Here is a 16,424-nt window from a genome sequence, read left to right as displayed (position 1 = left end):
GCTGACATGTTCAACAGGTTACTACGTTCTTATCAACAAGAACACAGAAGTATCCTGAAGACGGTCTTCAAAGTATTTTATGTGTCGGCCGCTAAGTTGCAACAACTCCCAGGTGGCCTGAGCTTCTGGCAAGGCTGATCGAGTTTTGATGACACCCACTCTTCATATTTTACCACTTACCACTTTACCACACAAACACACAATCTCACACACACCTACACGCACACGCGCACACACACACACACACACACACACACACACACACACACACACACACACACACACACACACACACACACACACACACACACACACACACACACACACACACACACACACACACACACACACACACACACACACACACACCACCTCTGTAGAACTGTAAAAACCAAGTAAACACCCTTCCTCATCTCATCACTTAAATGTAGGACAAAGTTTCCCCTCAGTGCTGATCTATGGACAGTTTTGCTTTTCACCTCCACATGTTTATGGCTATAGACCTGTGGAACAATAAGCTGATCCAAATCTGTGCCTAGCAACAATGTCTACCTCAAGCCTTCGCTGAGGTGTCTGCCTGGCCGTTTTGGATCACACACTTGTATCAGTATAAACAAGTAGAGTAGGGCATGTGAGGATGGCAGGGCTGTTTATGGTCTGTCCTGTGTCCAGCTGCCACCTCTACCCACACTTCTCTGATTCAAATGGTGTGGCATGAGACGTTGACAAGGCTGGTACTTATACAAACCACTTGCTGTGCACAGCTCTAGGTGTCTTGAACCAAATGTGACTTTTTTTCACCCACAAACTAGGTTCAATGCCTGATCGAAATTGTGATCTATCTTGTGACAAGGAGCATTGTGACATCAGCAATTTGAAGCCAACTGATCCGGCTTTCCAATCTGGTTTAAACCAGGATGGATGAAGGGATAGTATCAGGCTTAGGCCTACTTCTTTTTCTTTCTCTCTCATCTTTCTCATCTCTCCCTCTCTGGCTTTCTTTCTTCTGTTGCCTTTGCATAAGCTCATACTCTATCTTCCAATCCATTTATTTGGGTCTGTTTTCTCCTTCTTTTCTCACAGGCTATCCCTGAATCCCTCCGTACTACCTCCCCTCTCTGTCCCAAGATAAATAACCCAGTGCTGAAGCATGCCAGCTATTTGTCCAAAAAAGCACACAGATTTTGGACACTGTTCAGATATATGGGTCCCCACAGGGAGGCAAGATTACAAATGTAATCCTTTTTATTTTTCTCTCTTTCTCCCTTTGTCTGACTAGCTCTTTCGTTCCCTCACTCTCTCAGATGAGGTTTAAGTCAATCATTCAAAGGGCCCTGTGGACTCACAATTTGGGTAATTATCACACCCAGTACCGTAATACTGGCACCCTTACATTTGACCTGCACACCCTCTCCATAGCCCAGCAGTTGTACTGTATCAAGTCCCCCTCTCCCTCATTGTTTAACAATCACTGACATGTTTCTATGACTGGCCAGGGGTTTCAACACTCTCCCTAAATGATCATAAGGGGAAAACCTCTGGTTCTCAGGCTTCAAAGCTATGGCTAAACTTCGGTATAGTCCCACAGGAGCTCACACACATAAGCACGCACAGACACACACAGTCACCCACACACACTTTAACGACACAGTTGGCGGTAACACACTACATTGTCTTTTAGGTTTGGATAATTGTCTTGATTGTTGTTGTTTTTTTGGTGGTCTTTGGTAGTTGTCTTGACATTAACCACTCTCTGTCTGTCTGCATCTCTTTACCCTCTGTCTGCCTCTCCCTCCTTGTGTTACGGCCCATCAGCACTGTGTATCAGCTGTGTGACAGTGTGCGATGACAGCAACCTCCGTCAGCCATGCACAGTAACCAGCCGGCGAGGTGAGCTACTGTCAGACCACAGCATCCTACACACATGCACACGCACACACGCACACAATCACACACACACACAAAAACATGGTATCCCATGTTTAGACTGGGCCACCATTCCTATATAGAGATACAGATAACTGTTTGGCTTCCTGAGCATGTTGAGGGTGTAATTGCACAATAACCAGAGCAACAACAACCGAGAGAGAGAGAGAGAGAGAGAGAGAGAGAGAAGGGAGATAGCGAGAGAGGTTGAAGTCAAGAACCAAAGAGAGACAAACGTGCCTCACAGGTTTTCATTTTTAGTGGACTGACTGTGTGTTTTGTTTTTGGGTTGTTTGGTAGGGGGAGGTGTGTACATGGCTGTGTGTATGTCTGGTTCATAGTATAAGCCCATGTTGTCTCCTGTTGTCTCCTGAGTTTTGTGTTTGGAAGTGTAAATATGCCAATCTTTTCCAAACCTTTGCTTGTGATTTGTGTCATTGTAATTGGATATAAGAACAGTTTGGATATTCTTACATTCTTCAAGGGGCCAGTAAAATGTGATGAGTATATCACAGACAGAACAGGGATGTCTTTCCAGGAAATGACTTTCACACAGTATAGAAGGTCTGCCAGCTATGTTGAAACCCTTTTACCAAACGCCTCCTCACATTTTTTGTTAAATGTAATGATTTACTTCAGATTTTAGCAGGATGCTTATCTTACTGTTCTGTCATACTTTCCAGGTCTATACCCAAACAGTTTGAACTTCTAATTTAAAAAATGAACCTCTCCAGAAATAAGTCTCTCACTGTTGCCACCTGCTATCGATCCCCCTCCGCTCCCAGCAGTGCCCTGGACACCATTTGTGAATTGATCACCCCCCATCTAGCTTCAGAGTTCGTTCTGTTAGGTGACCTAAACTGGGATATGCTTAACACCCCGGCAGTCCTACAATCTAAGCTAGATGCCCTCAATCTCACACAAATCATCAAGGAACCCACCAGGTACAACCCTAAATCTGTAAACATGGGCACCCTCATAGACATTATCCTGACCAACTTGCCCTCCAAATACACCTCCGCTGTTTTCAATCAGGATCTCAGCAATCACTGCCTCATTGCCTGTATCCGCTATGGGTCCGCGGTCAAACGACCACCCCTCATCACTGTCAAACGCTCTCCAAAAAAATTCTGCGAGCAGGCCTTTCTAATCGTCCTGGCCCGGGTATCCTGGAAGGATATCGACCTCATCCCGTCAGTCGAGGATGCTTGGTCATTCTTTTAAAGTAATTTCCTCACCATCTTAGATAAGCATGCCCCGTTCAAAAAATGCAGAACTAAGAACAGATATAGCCCTTGGTTCCCTCCAGACCTGACTGCCCTTGACCAGCACAAAAACATCCTGTGGCGGACTGCCATAGCATTGAATAGTCCCCACAATATGCAACTGTTCAGGGAAGTCAGGAACCAATACACGCAGTCAGTCAGGAAAGCAAAGGCTAGCTTTTTCAAGCAGAAATTCGCATCCTGAAGCTCTAACTCCAAAAAGTTTTGGGACACTGTAAAGTACATGGAGAACAAGAGCACCTCCTCCCAGCTACCCACTGCACAGAGGCTAGGTAACACGGGCACCACTGGTAAATCCATTATAATCGAACATTTCAATAAGCATTTCTCAACGGCTGGCCATGCCTTCCTCCTGGCTACTCCAACCCCGGCCAACAGCTTCTGACGACTGCCTCGCCTGGTTCACCAACTACTTTGCAGACAGAGTTCAGTGTGTCAAATCGGAGGGCATGTGGTCCGGACCTCTGGCGGTCTCTATGGGGGTACCACAGGGTTCAATTCTCAGGCCGACTCTTTTCTTTGTATATATCAATGATGTAGCTCTTGCTGTGGGCGATTCCCTGATCCACCTCTACGCAGATGACACCATTCTGTATACTTCTGGCCCTTCCTTGGACACTGTGCTAACTAACCTCCAAACAAGCTTCAATGCCATACAACACTCCTTCCGTGGCCTCCAACTGCTCTTAAACACTAGTAAAACCAAATGCATGCTTTTCAATCGTTCGCTGCCCGCACACGCCCGCCCGACTAGCATTACCACCCTGGACGGTTCCGAACTAGAATAAGTGGACAACTATAAATACCTAGGTGTCTGGCTAGACTGTAAACTCTCCTTCCAGACTCATATTAAACATCTCCAATCCAAAATGAAATCTAGAATCGGCTTGCTATTTCACAATAAAGCCTCCTTCACTCACGCCGCCAAACTTACCCTCGTAAAACTGACTATCCTACCGATCCTCAACTTCGGCGATGTCATCTACAAAACAGCTTCCAACACTCTACTCAGCAAATTGGATGCAGTCTATCACAGCGCCATCCGTTTTGTTACCAAATCACCCTATACCACCCACCACTGCGACCTGTATGCTCTAGTCGGCTGGCCCTCGCTACATATTCGTCGCCAGACCCACTGGCTCTAGGTCATCCATAAGTCTATGCTAGGTAAAGCTACGCCTTATCTCAGTTCACTGGTCACGATAACAACACCCACCCGTAGCACATGTTCCAGCAGGTATATCTCACTGATCACCCCCAAAGCCAATACTTCATTTGGCCACCTTTCCTTCCAGTTCTCTGCTGCCAGTGACTGGAACGAATTGCAAAAATCGCTAAAGTTGGAGACTTTTATTTCCCTCACCAACTTTAAACATCAACTATCTGAGCAGCTGTACATAGCCCATCTGTAAATAGCCCACCCAATCTACCTACCTCATCCCCATACTGTTTTTATTTTATTTACTTTTCTGCTCTTTTGCACACCAGTATCTCTACTTGCACATTATCATCTGCTCATTTATCACTCCAGTGTTAATCTGCTAAATTGTAATTATTCGCTCCTATGGCCTATTTATTGCCTACCTCCTCATGCCTTTTGCACACACTGTATGTAGACTTTATTTTCTCTACTGTGTCATTGACTTGTTTGTGTTATTGGCTTGTTTATTGTTTACTCCGTGTGTAACTCTGTGTTGTTGTCTGTGTCACACTGCTTTGCTTTATCTTGGCCAGGTCATGTTGCAAATGAGAACTTGTTCTCAACTAGCCTACCTGGTTAAAAAAAGGTGAAATAAAATAAAAACAATTAAAACTGTATAATTTAAAATGTTCAGGTAATAAGCAACCCCACAAATGTATATGTAATGGTTTGAAAAAAAGTGGCGCTGCAAATGGTCCAGCAACAGTTTGCTAATAACATAGACACACCGTTTGTGGGAGATCTTGGACTGGGTCTACTACAAATACGTTCCATGATGAGACTATCTTTTAAATTGCAATTTACACCACAAATGTAACTTAACTTAGTTAAATTCAAATTACACCTCTAACCAATATCTTCCTAGCTTTATTGCAGTGAATGCTTAATTGTGGGCTTAACAACTGTTTTCAATTACTCATCTAGAGCTGCAATGAGGTTCCATGTTGAGGTCCAAACTAATTTGACAACTAAAATAACAGCAACTGTGTTTTTCAGCCATCTGAGGGAGGGAGAGGTCTGGAGGGACCACAGGTATACTACATCTTCTCCAGGAGTATGGCACAGGGTTTGATATGTTCTGGAGTGACTTACTGCAGTCGCAGTGAAATCTTAGTGGCCAGATGAAAAATCCCCAAATTCTTGTTTTCATTAAGTCTGTTTCCTGACCTACTCTTTCCTTTCCTATACTGCCATGGGCTTAATGGAGGAAAGGTTTGTGTGTGTTTGTGTGTGTACTTGCGTGCGTGTGCAAGTGTGTGCCTATTTATATGTTTACATTCACATCATGAAAGAAACTTCTCTATATCAACGTTCTGTTTTTCTAGTCTCTGAACAGCAGGGACATCAACAGTTAACATGTTGGGTAATTTTCTCCTTCTTTTGTTTTCCCAGAAAGCAAATATTTATGTAATGGAGCAGTCAGAGCAGCCAAAGCATAGACCCAGAGACCCTTGGCCATGCAGCCGTGGTATTTGAGCTCTATTAGGAGTTGAGAGCAGAGCTGGATTTGGTTATTATAAATCCCAGATGTTGCCTTCAGAAGGGAAGGTGGGAAGTGGAGGGGATGTACAGGAGAGGCCTGTATCCCTGGTACCCAGTCTATATCCCTGAGTCCAATGATCTGCTGTGGAACCTCTCTGGGTGGATGGTGCCTGTACGCACAGATCTAGGATCAGTTTACCTTCCTCAAATCCTTACCTTGGATTAGGACCAAACAAGCTACATGGGCTACTATTGAATATCACAGTCTTGGTTTCATTTTAAAACCCTCATCCACCCATTTTTCTCTATGTACCCAAGCCCAAGGACAATCGCATGTGGCTTTTTCTCAGGTCAGGGTGCGACGTTGATTAGCTTCCTCTGGGGAACAAGACCCCTGTAGGCACGCGGTTCCTCTAGCAACGCAGTAGTGAGGTAGGGATGGAGGTGTAGCTGTTGGTATTTGTTTGGACTGTGTCCCTATTTCCGTGAATTCTGATCTGGAAGGAAATGTGGCGGGGACCAGAGACAATGGGCTATTATAAGGTCCAGCTATATGCTCATGCAAGACTAAAACAGGAAAACGGACTGAAACACACACCCACCCACACTCTCTCTCTCTCAAAAGACCCACACACACAAACAGAAATCGTCTGACACATACCTCACAGTCTCCAAATAGCTTTGGATCTCTCCCACAATAGATCTTTCATCCTTTCGTACTCATCCTAAACAAATGGATTATCCCAGCCCCAACCCTCCTCTATTTGTTGTAAAGGTGACGTGTCTGAGTTCACAGGACTATGCTGAGACTTTAGGTCCCAGTTATCAGGGATCTTATGGAAAAAGCCAGTGTTGTCCTCTAAGCCTGTATCTGTCCATGTGATAACAGAGAGAAGGGGAGCTTTGCTACATAAAATGTATGTGTTTATTTAGTTTGAGCCGTATATCCGAGGAGCAGGGGACAGGAGGGGTCAAGAGTGTGTGTCTGTAGTGGATCAGTGTGTGTGTAGCAGACACATAAAGGCTCAGCCTCTCAGGCCAGTGGTCCACAGAATGTTTTATTTTTTATTTAACTTAGGCAAGTTAGGCAAGTTAGTTAAGAACAAGTTCTTATTTACAATGACGGCCTACCTCAGACAATACTGGACCAATTGTGCAACGCCCTATGGGACTCCCAATCACAACCAAATGTGATTCTGCCTGGATTCAAACCAGGGACTGTAGTGTTGCCTCTTGCACTGAGATGCAGTGCCTTAAACCGCCTCGCCACTCAGTAGCCCAAAAGTCGTGATCACAGACACTCCTTATAGCATGCACAGTGGTGCACGCACACACACACACACACACACACACACACTAGGCACACTCTTGACTCCTCCCTGCGTGTAAAGGACATGCAATATACTGAAATGTAATGTGTGTGTTTGTACGTCAGTCAACATTTGGATAACACTCTCTCCCATTCTGTTTTGGAGACAGTGTCTGTGTGTGTTTGTATTCACCTCAGGGTAATTAGTACTCAACATGTGGTGAAGAGTGGCATCTTAACAGTAGAGTGTGTGTTTGTGACAGTGGGCATGTAAGTGGAAAAAGAGGCATGCGGTCACCCATTCTGTGGTGGGGGTAGAGATTGGACCTTTTTCTATAAAAAATGAGGGCACTAAAAGGTTCTTGCTCTCCAGAATTATAGAAACAACCAACAGAAGTTTTGTTGCCATGAGAAACAAACAGCTGGACTTGTTATCTTCCTCCAATAGGTCCTTGTGGTCTGAGCTTTTCTGTGCTGGTTGGTATGTGTCTCTGCATCTGGTCTGTCAATTATGTGAAGATCCATGCTGGTCTTTGCTATTCTAACTAGTCCTCTCTGGTATCTGTACTGGTCTGTGCTGGTATCTCTTCTACTCTGTACTGGTCTTTGTATTGGTGTATTCTCAGAAAGACAGATGGTGGTGTAGGGATGATGCCAGGCCAGGGAGGCAGACAGAGACAGAGACAGGGCCTGATGTGGACTGACCTTGAGAGGAGACTGTGGTAGTCCTACTACTGTGCTGTGACAGCCGGTCTCTGCATGGCTCTCTGCCCAAACCTTCTACCCAGACCTAGCCACCACTGGGTAGCATTCCTTACTTACCATGAGGCCAGGTCCAGAGAGAGAATCTGCATCTCAAATGGTACCCTGTTCCCTATATAGTGCACTACTTTTGACCAGGGCCTTATATAGGGAATAGGGTGCCATTTGGGACAGAAACAGAGTGAGGCACAGGAAGCCTCCTTATATAGAGACCCAACTCTCTCCCCTCTCCACAGAGACACTGGTTTAACTGCATGTAAAATCCACATTGACCCTACTGAGAGGTTTAAACACATTTTTTTAATGTCTTAAGTAATTTTAAATATCTTGATAGTGCTTACTTACCATAAATGTTCCTTTCAACAGCTGTTTATAGATCGCATCTACTCTCCTAAAACAGCCACTCAAAGCACTGCTTGTTACTGTATACACAGATCTGCCACATGACCACACAAATGAACGGCAAAAATGCTATGAAAACACACACAGGGAGGAAAGCACACATGCATGCACACACAGACACGAAAGGAAGGAATGTTACATCTTAGGTTTGATTTATGATGTACAGGGCAGTTTGGAACTAATTCAATGTAATGCTGAGATTGCAGGAGGGACTCTGTTATACACTTACCATTTCTTGAGGAACTTAGTTTGAGTGTGTATGTGCAAGTGTGTGAGATTTTGTGTTTGTGTATGTGTGTATGGTATCTTCATTGGGAGCTGCTGGCATGGGGACAGTCAGATTGTGGATATGGAACTTGGCTTGGTGCTAAAGCCTGACTATAACTGAGGAGCCACGTATGCAGGGCCTTTACTGCCCAGCTAAAGACGATTCTGCCCCTGCCCTCCTCCCCTCTCTCACATACAAACACACACTAATTCGGACGCTTATAAGAAATCCCACCACGACCCCATCAAACAGTCAAAATGTCAATACAGGACTATGGCAGGGATGTGGCAGGAATTGCAAACTATCGAGAGTTAGAAAGGGAAAACCCAGCTGCGAGCTGCCCAGTGACAGAGGCCTACCAGACGAGATAAATTCCTTCTATGCTCGCTTTCAGGCAAGCAAAACTGAACCATTAATTAGAGCACCAGCTGTTCCGGACTACTGTATAATCTCCCTATAAATAGCCAATGTAGAAAATAGTACAAATAAAGAAAAACCCTGGAATGGGTAGGTGTGTCCAAACTTTTGACTGGTACTGTATGTATAGTTGAACTATAGTTTTGGCAAGTCGGTTAGGACATCTACTTTTTCCGACACAAGTAATTTTTCCAACAATTGTTTATAGACAGATTGTTTCACTTATAATTCACTGTATCACAATTCCAGTGGGGCAGAAGTTTACATACACGAAGTTGACTGTGCCTTTAAACAGCTTGGAAAAATCCAGAAAATGAAGTCATGGCTCTAGAAACTTCTGATAGGCTAATTGACATAATTTGAGTCAATTGGAGGTGTACCTGTGGATGTATTTCAAGGTCTACCTTCAAACTCAGTGCCTCTTTGCTTGACATCATGGAAAAATCTAAAGAACCAGACTTGTAGACCTCCACAAGTCTGGTTCATCCAAGGGAGAAATTTCCAAACGCCTGAAGGTACCATGTTCATCTGTACAAACAATAGTACGCAAGTATGAACACCATGGGACCACGCAGCCATTATACCGCTCAGGAAGGAGACGCGTTCTGTCTCCTAGAGATAAATGTACTGCAAATCAATCCCAGAACAACAGCAAAGGACTATGTGAAGATGCTGGAGGAAACGGGTACAAAAGTATCTATATCCACAGTAAAACGAGTCCTATATCGACATAACCTGAAAGGCCGCTCAGAAAGGAAGAAGCCACTGCTCCAAAACCGTCATAAAAAAGCCAGACTATGGTTTGCAACTACACATGGGGACAAAGATCGTACTTTTTGGAGAAATGTCCTCTGGTCTGATGAAACAAAAATAGAACTGTTTGGTCATAATGACCATCGTTATGCTTGGAGGAAAAAGAGGGAAGCTTGCAAGTCAAAGAACACCATCTCAACGCAAGGAGGCCTACAAACCTGACTCAGTTACACCAGCTCTGTCAGAAGGAATGGGCCAAAATTCACCCAACTTATTGTGGGAAGCTTGTGGAAGGCTGCCTGAAACGTTTGACCCAAGTTAAATTATTTAAAGGCAATGCTACCAAATACTAACTGAGTGTATGTAAACTTCTGACCCACTGGGAATGTGATGAAAGAAATAATAGCTTAAATCAATCACTCTCTCTACTATTATTCTGACATTTCACATTCTTAAAATAAAGTGGTGATCCTAACTGACCTAAGACAGGGAATTTTTACAAGGACTAAATATCAGGAATTGTGAAAACGGAGCTTAAATGTATTTGGCTAAGGTGTATGTAAACTTTTGACTTCAACTGTACATACACTATATATATAAGTATGTGGACACCCCTTCAAATTAGTGGATTCCGCTATTTCAGCCACACCTGTTGCTGACAGGTGATAAAATCGAGCACACAGCCATGCAATCTCCATAGACAAACATTGGCAGTAGAATGGCCTTACAGAAGAGCTCACTGACTTTCAACATGGCACTGTCATAGTATGCCACCTTTTCAACAAGTCAGTTCATCAAATCTCTGCCCTGCTTGAGCTGCCCCGGTCAACTGTAAGTACTACTTTTGTGAAGTGGAAACGTCTAGGAGCAACAACGGCTCAGCCATGAAGTGGTGGGCCACACAAGCTTACAAAACGGGACCGAGTGCTTAAAACTCGCCTGTCCTCGGTTACAACACTTACTACTGAGCTCCAAACTGGAAGCAACGTCAGCACAAGAACTGTTCGTCAGGACCTTCATGAAATGGGTTTCCATGGCCGAGCAGTTGCACACAAGCCTAAGATCACCATGCGCAATGCCAAGCGTTGTCTGGAGTGGTGTAAAGCTCACCACCATTGGACTCTGGAGCAGTGGAAACGCGTTCACTGGAGTGATGAATCAGGCTTCACTATATGGCAGTCCGACGGATGAATCTGTGTTAAGGCGAATGCCAAGAGAACGCTACCTGCCCCAATGCAAAGTGCCAACTGTAAAGTTTGGTGATGGAGGATTAATGATCTGGGGCTGTTTTTCATGGTTAGGCCTAGGCCCCTTAGTTCCAGTGAATGGAAATATTATTATAAATATTATTATATTCTTTACCTCTTTTTCGTGATATCCAATTAGCAGTTACGGTCTTGTCCTATCGCTGCAACTTATATATGGAAACACGACCCTGCCAAGCTGCACTGCTTCTTGACACACTGCTCGCTTAACCCCGAAGACAGTCGCACCAATGTGTCGGAGGAAACACTGTCAAACTGGCGACCATGTCAGCGTGCATGTGCCCTGCCCACCACAAGAGTTGCTAGAGCTCGATGGGACAAGGACATCCCGGCCAGCAAAACCGTTCCCTAACCTGGACAACACGGCCAATTGTGCACTGTCTCATGGGTCTCCCGGTCGAGCCACTCAGGAGGCCAGTGAAGGGAAATCTTAATGCCACAGCATACAATTACATTCTAGACGTTTCTGTGCTTCCAACGTTGTGGCAATCGTTTGGGTAAGGCCCTTTCCTATTTCAGCATGACAATGCCCCAGTACACAAAGTGAGGTACATACAAAAATTGTTTTGTCGAAATTGGTGTAGAATAACATAAATGTTGAAGTAATAATACTTCATCCTTTGAATTTGAATGATACTTATATTTTAATAGGAGTGTTTTGTCAATGAGATGCAGATGGAAACTGAGTCAAATGACTAATCATCCAATGGTTGGTTAGTCAGAATCCTTTTATTTATTGTGTCTAGTGGTCTTCCACCATGACATTGAATGGTCTAACCAAGAATATCTGGAAGTATTTACAATGTCTTATAATTAGATTGGTGGCTTTAGGCTGCTATGGAAAATACTCTCATCAAAATGTAATGACAGAGAGGGAAGACTACTCACTGAGCTGAACTTGAGCTTCCAAGTATCAGAGGGCACATTCAGCTCAAATACCTCCATGTTTCCAGAGGAAGAATAGGATTTATGAAGGTAGGACAACGTCATGTAGTATCTTTTATGAATTCCTTCACATTTGGACATATACCCTAAACCACCAAGTGGGTCACAATAGCAGAGGATGTGTACCGATATGTGGTTGCGTGTGTGTTACTACTGTTCCCCTACCCCTCTCCCGGAATATCACACCCAAACTATAAGAATGTAACCCAGCCTATTCTGCCCCCTCACTGGGTCGTAGCCATTGCCCTGCCCTCTCACTTCAGGGTTAGTCCTAAATGGTACCCTATTCCTTTTATAGTGCAGTACTTTTGACCAGGGCCCAAACGGCTCTGGTCAAAAGTACTGCACTATATAGAGGATAGGGTGTTATTTGTGATGCACTCCAGTCCCCTGTCTAAGGACCTCCAGAAGCCTGTTGATCCAGACACGCAGCGGACTGGCATTTCCTGTGGGCGGGGCCAGAGAGGCAGAGACATTCCTGGGCCAGGCACCTCCACTTCCTGTCTCTGTTCACACCCCGCAGAAAGACGTGTTTCCTGCCTCTCCCTCAACGCTCAATGACGCTCTGCAGAATCAGTATAGAAGACAGCTCAGACTGGCTGTAGGTGTAAAGCCTGCTCTAATCAAATGTATTAGGGTGAAAGGAAGTATTCATGATGGAGTGTTTCTAAAGTATCAGGGAGATATTAGATATCCACCCCATACAGCACTGTAATTGTAAAGCCTGCTTCAGAGTTACAGGGCAGGAGGCACTTATATGTTAGCCATAGCCTTCACTGCTCGGGACTTCATTGGTCTTGCCTTTCTCTGACTCAATCATTGCTATCCAGTAGCCTATATACTACTCTTTGTGGAAATGGTTTCACACTGTACATGATAGAGAAATTATGTCCATGGCATATCTCCCATGATGTATAGATGTACATCTAAACATACCTCCCATGCCAGTATGGTGTGTGATGGTGTGTCTCATGGGGGAGGTGTTATGTAATCTGGTGTGACTGTGCTGGACCTCCTGCTATGGGCAGCTGTCTGCACCAAAGGGTGGGTATGTATTCAACAGCTGGCCAGGGGGGAGGGGGGGACAGAAGAGTACAGTAGCCAGGGTCTCTCATTTCACATTTTATAATGATGAGAATAGAGAGAGGAAGGGTAGTGAGTGGGAGATAAAGAAATTGTTAGATGAGGGTAGAATGACTATATCAAACATTAGGCATAGGATCCTATAACAGGTTTTAAAATATTTTTGCCCTGCTAGAGACTGACTGGATCCAAAAGGTCCCTCATATAAAAGTTCCTATGCCTAAATAACGAGTATTTACCGCCTTAACCAGCACTCATGTTACAGTAAACAGAATGCTTCAATGGCTTATTGGTCTCGCATAATAGTGTATTTCTGTGTCCATAGCACCCTCTGCTGGTAAAGTTAGCTGTGAAGGAACAACTGACCATTTGAATGAAGTAGCGTTAAGATTTCCCTTCACTGGAACTAAGGGGCCTCTTTACAGTTGGCACTATGCATTGGGGCAGGTAGCATTCTCCTGGCATCTGCCAAACCCAGATTTGTCCCTCTGACTGCCAGATGGTGAAACGTGATTCACTGTTTACACTGTTCCAGAGTCCAATGGTGGCGAGCTCCAACCGATGCTTGGCATTGTGCACGGAGATCTTAGGCTTGTGTATGGCTGCTCGGCTCGCAACAAACAGTTATTGTGCTGACAGTGCTTCCAGAAGCAGTTTGGAACTCAGTAGTGAGTGTTGCAAACGAGGACAGGCAAAGTTTTACGTGCTATGCGCTTCAGCACTCGGCAGTCCAGTTCTGTGAGCTTGTGTGGTCTACCACTTTGCGGCTGAGCTGTTGTTGCTACTAGACTTTCCACTTCATAATAACAGCACTTACAGTTGAACGGGGCAGCTCTAGCAGGACAAAGTCTTGACGAACTGAATTGTTGGAAAGGTGGCATCCAATGACAGTGCTTCGTTGAAAGCCACCAAGCTTTTCACTTATGGCCATTCTACTGCCAATGTTTGTCCTTGATGTTATCGTCACAAATAATCCGGATAGGTATCAGTCTGGTGTTTTCTGTAATTACCTTAGTGATCACTGTTTTACAGCTTGTGTTCGTAATGGCTGCTCAGTGAAACAACCTGTCCTGATTTGTCATAGACGCTTGCTAAAAAACTTGAATGAGCAAGCCTTCCTTCATGACCTGGCCTCTGTAAATTGGTATAGAATCAGCTTGATCCCCTCTGTCGAAGACGCTTGGACCTTCTTTTTTAAATATTTTCAGTGGTATAATACACCCCATAAAGATGAGAAAAAAACAGGTTCAGCCCGTTTCGACAGTCATCTTCAATCAATCAATCAAATTTTATTTGTCACATACACATGGTTAGCAGATGTTAATGCGAGTGTAGCGAAATGCTTGTGCTTCCAGTTCCGACAATGCAGTAATAACCAACAAGTAATCTAACTAACAATTCCAAAACTGCAGAGTTACTCCAACTCAAGAATTCCATTTGGCGAAAGGCTCGGCACACACATACTCAGGCTGACTGGCTCTCGTTCAGGCAAATGAGAAATAAGTGCACTCAGGCTATCTGGAAGGCCAAAGTTAGTTACTTTAAGGAGCAGTTCTCTCTCTGTGGGTCTAACCCCAAAAAGTTCTGGAAAATGGTTAAAGACCTGGAGAATCAACCCTCTTCCTCACAGCTACCCATGTCCCATGATGTGGTTGTTACTGACAAGGAGCACATGGCTGAGCTCTTTAATCACCATTTCATTAAGTCAGGATTCCTATTTGACTCAGCCATGCCTCATTGCCCATCCAACATTTCCTCATCTCCCACCCCTTCTAATGCAACTAGCCCTGGTGCTCCTCCCTATTTTTCCCCTGCTACAAAATTTCACCAAGTCTGGGGTGCTAAAGGAGCTCCTTAAACTTGACCCCCCAAAAACATCTGGGTCAGATGGTTTAGATCCTTTAAGGTTCGAGCCCCTATCATTGCTAAGCCTGTCTCTCCTCTCAGGGGTGGTTCCCATTGCTTGGAAGGCAGCCACGCTGCATCCTTTATTTAATGGGGGAGATCAAGCTGATCCTAACTGTTACAGGCCCATTTCTATTTTGGGTCTGGCTCCCAAGTGGGTGGGCCTATGCCCTCCCAGGCCCAACCATGTTGGCACCCCTGCCCAGTCATATCAAATCCATAGATTAAGGCCTAATTAATTTATCTAAATTGACTGATTTCGTTAAATTAACTGTAATTCAGTCAAATCGTTTAAATTGTTGCATGTTGCTTTTATATTTTTGTTTTTCCCATGTTCCTGACTTTCCCTGGTCCTTATTTCCTCTGGCCTGTCTTCTGTTGGTTCACCTGCTCAATCCTTTTCTTTGTCCATCACTCCTTATTTCGTTTTCCTTGCTTCTCTCTTTCTTGATAGACCAAAGATAAGTTGAAGACAGCATCCAAGTAATTAAAGAAGACAACTGTACTTGTACATTTGAGATATAGTTATAATCAGTTCAAATTAGAATTTCACCACTGTTGCAACCAAAATACTGTATCCCTGACAAGTTCAACAAAAAGGAACACAAACGCCTCGCACAGACAGCAAACGAGGGGATTATTTGGGGGAGAAAATGAACAAGAAATTGCGCCACTCTCAGGGTTTAGTCAATACTGCAGCACAAAAAAGTACATCTACAATCAATGCCTCTAAACGTTTCAGTTAGAATACCAAATCCATGAAATTAAAACATTTTTATGGCAGACATTTTTGAAATACGACGTCATTACAAAGACAGGCCTTAACAGCACACAGTGTCCATACTTGATCAACCCATGACATTCATTAAAACTGGTATTTTATTTGACGAAGGAATTATTGTCTAACGGTAATGATGCTGTATGAAACTAACTCCACAGTTGTCTAATTGAAGGACAAAAATCTCCCTCACCCCCACCAGAGAGAGCTTACTGCTGGCGAGACATTCGATTCATAGCTGCAAAATGGCCGACCGTCAACCAACTGACTTTCCAGCGCTTTAAAAACGAATTCTTCTGCACATTAGCTAGGTTTACATTATCATAATACTTACATAGAAATCAAGAGCACCAACAAGTATATTTCTTTGTTAGCCACATAACGTTACTTCATTATTCGTTTAGGGGCTGTTGATTTTCAAGTAGCCTCGAATGACAAAAAACCCCCGAGGATTTCGCACTGAAGCACTTTAGCCACAGATGAAAGAGGAAATAATCTTAGCTTTAGTTAGCTAGCTCTATTTTATATGTGATTCCTGAGGTGAGTATATCTTCGTCACTATTTGTAAAGTTGTTGGTTAACTGCATGCATATTTTGCAATAATATGCATATTCCATAGATAAGAGGCTATTGCTAACAGTC

The sequence above is a fragment of the Oncorhynchus masou genome, chromosome 31 (assembly GCF_036934945.1).
Source record: "Oncorhynchus masou masou isolate Uvic2021 chromosome 31, UVic_Omas_1.1, whole genome shotgun sequence".
Classification (NCBI taxonomy): Eukaryota; Metazoa; Chordata; class Actinopteri; order Salmoniformes; family Salmonidae; genus Oncorhynchus; species Oncorhynchus masou.
This window is presented reverse-complemented; position numbering follows the sequence as displayed.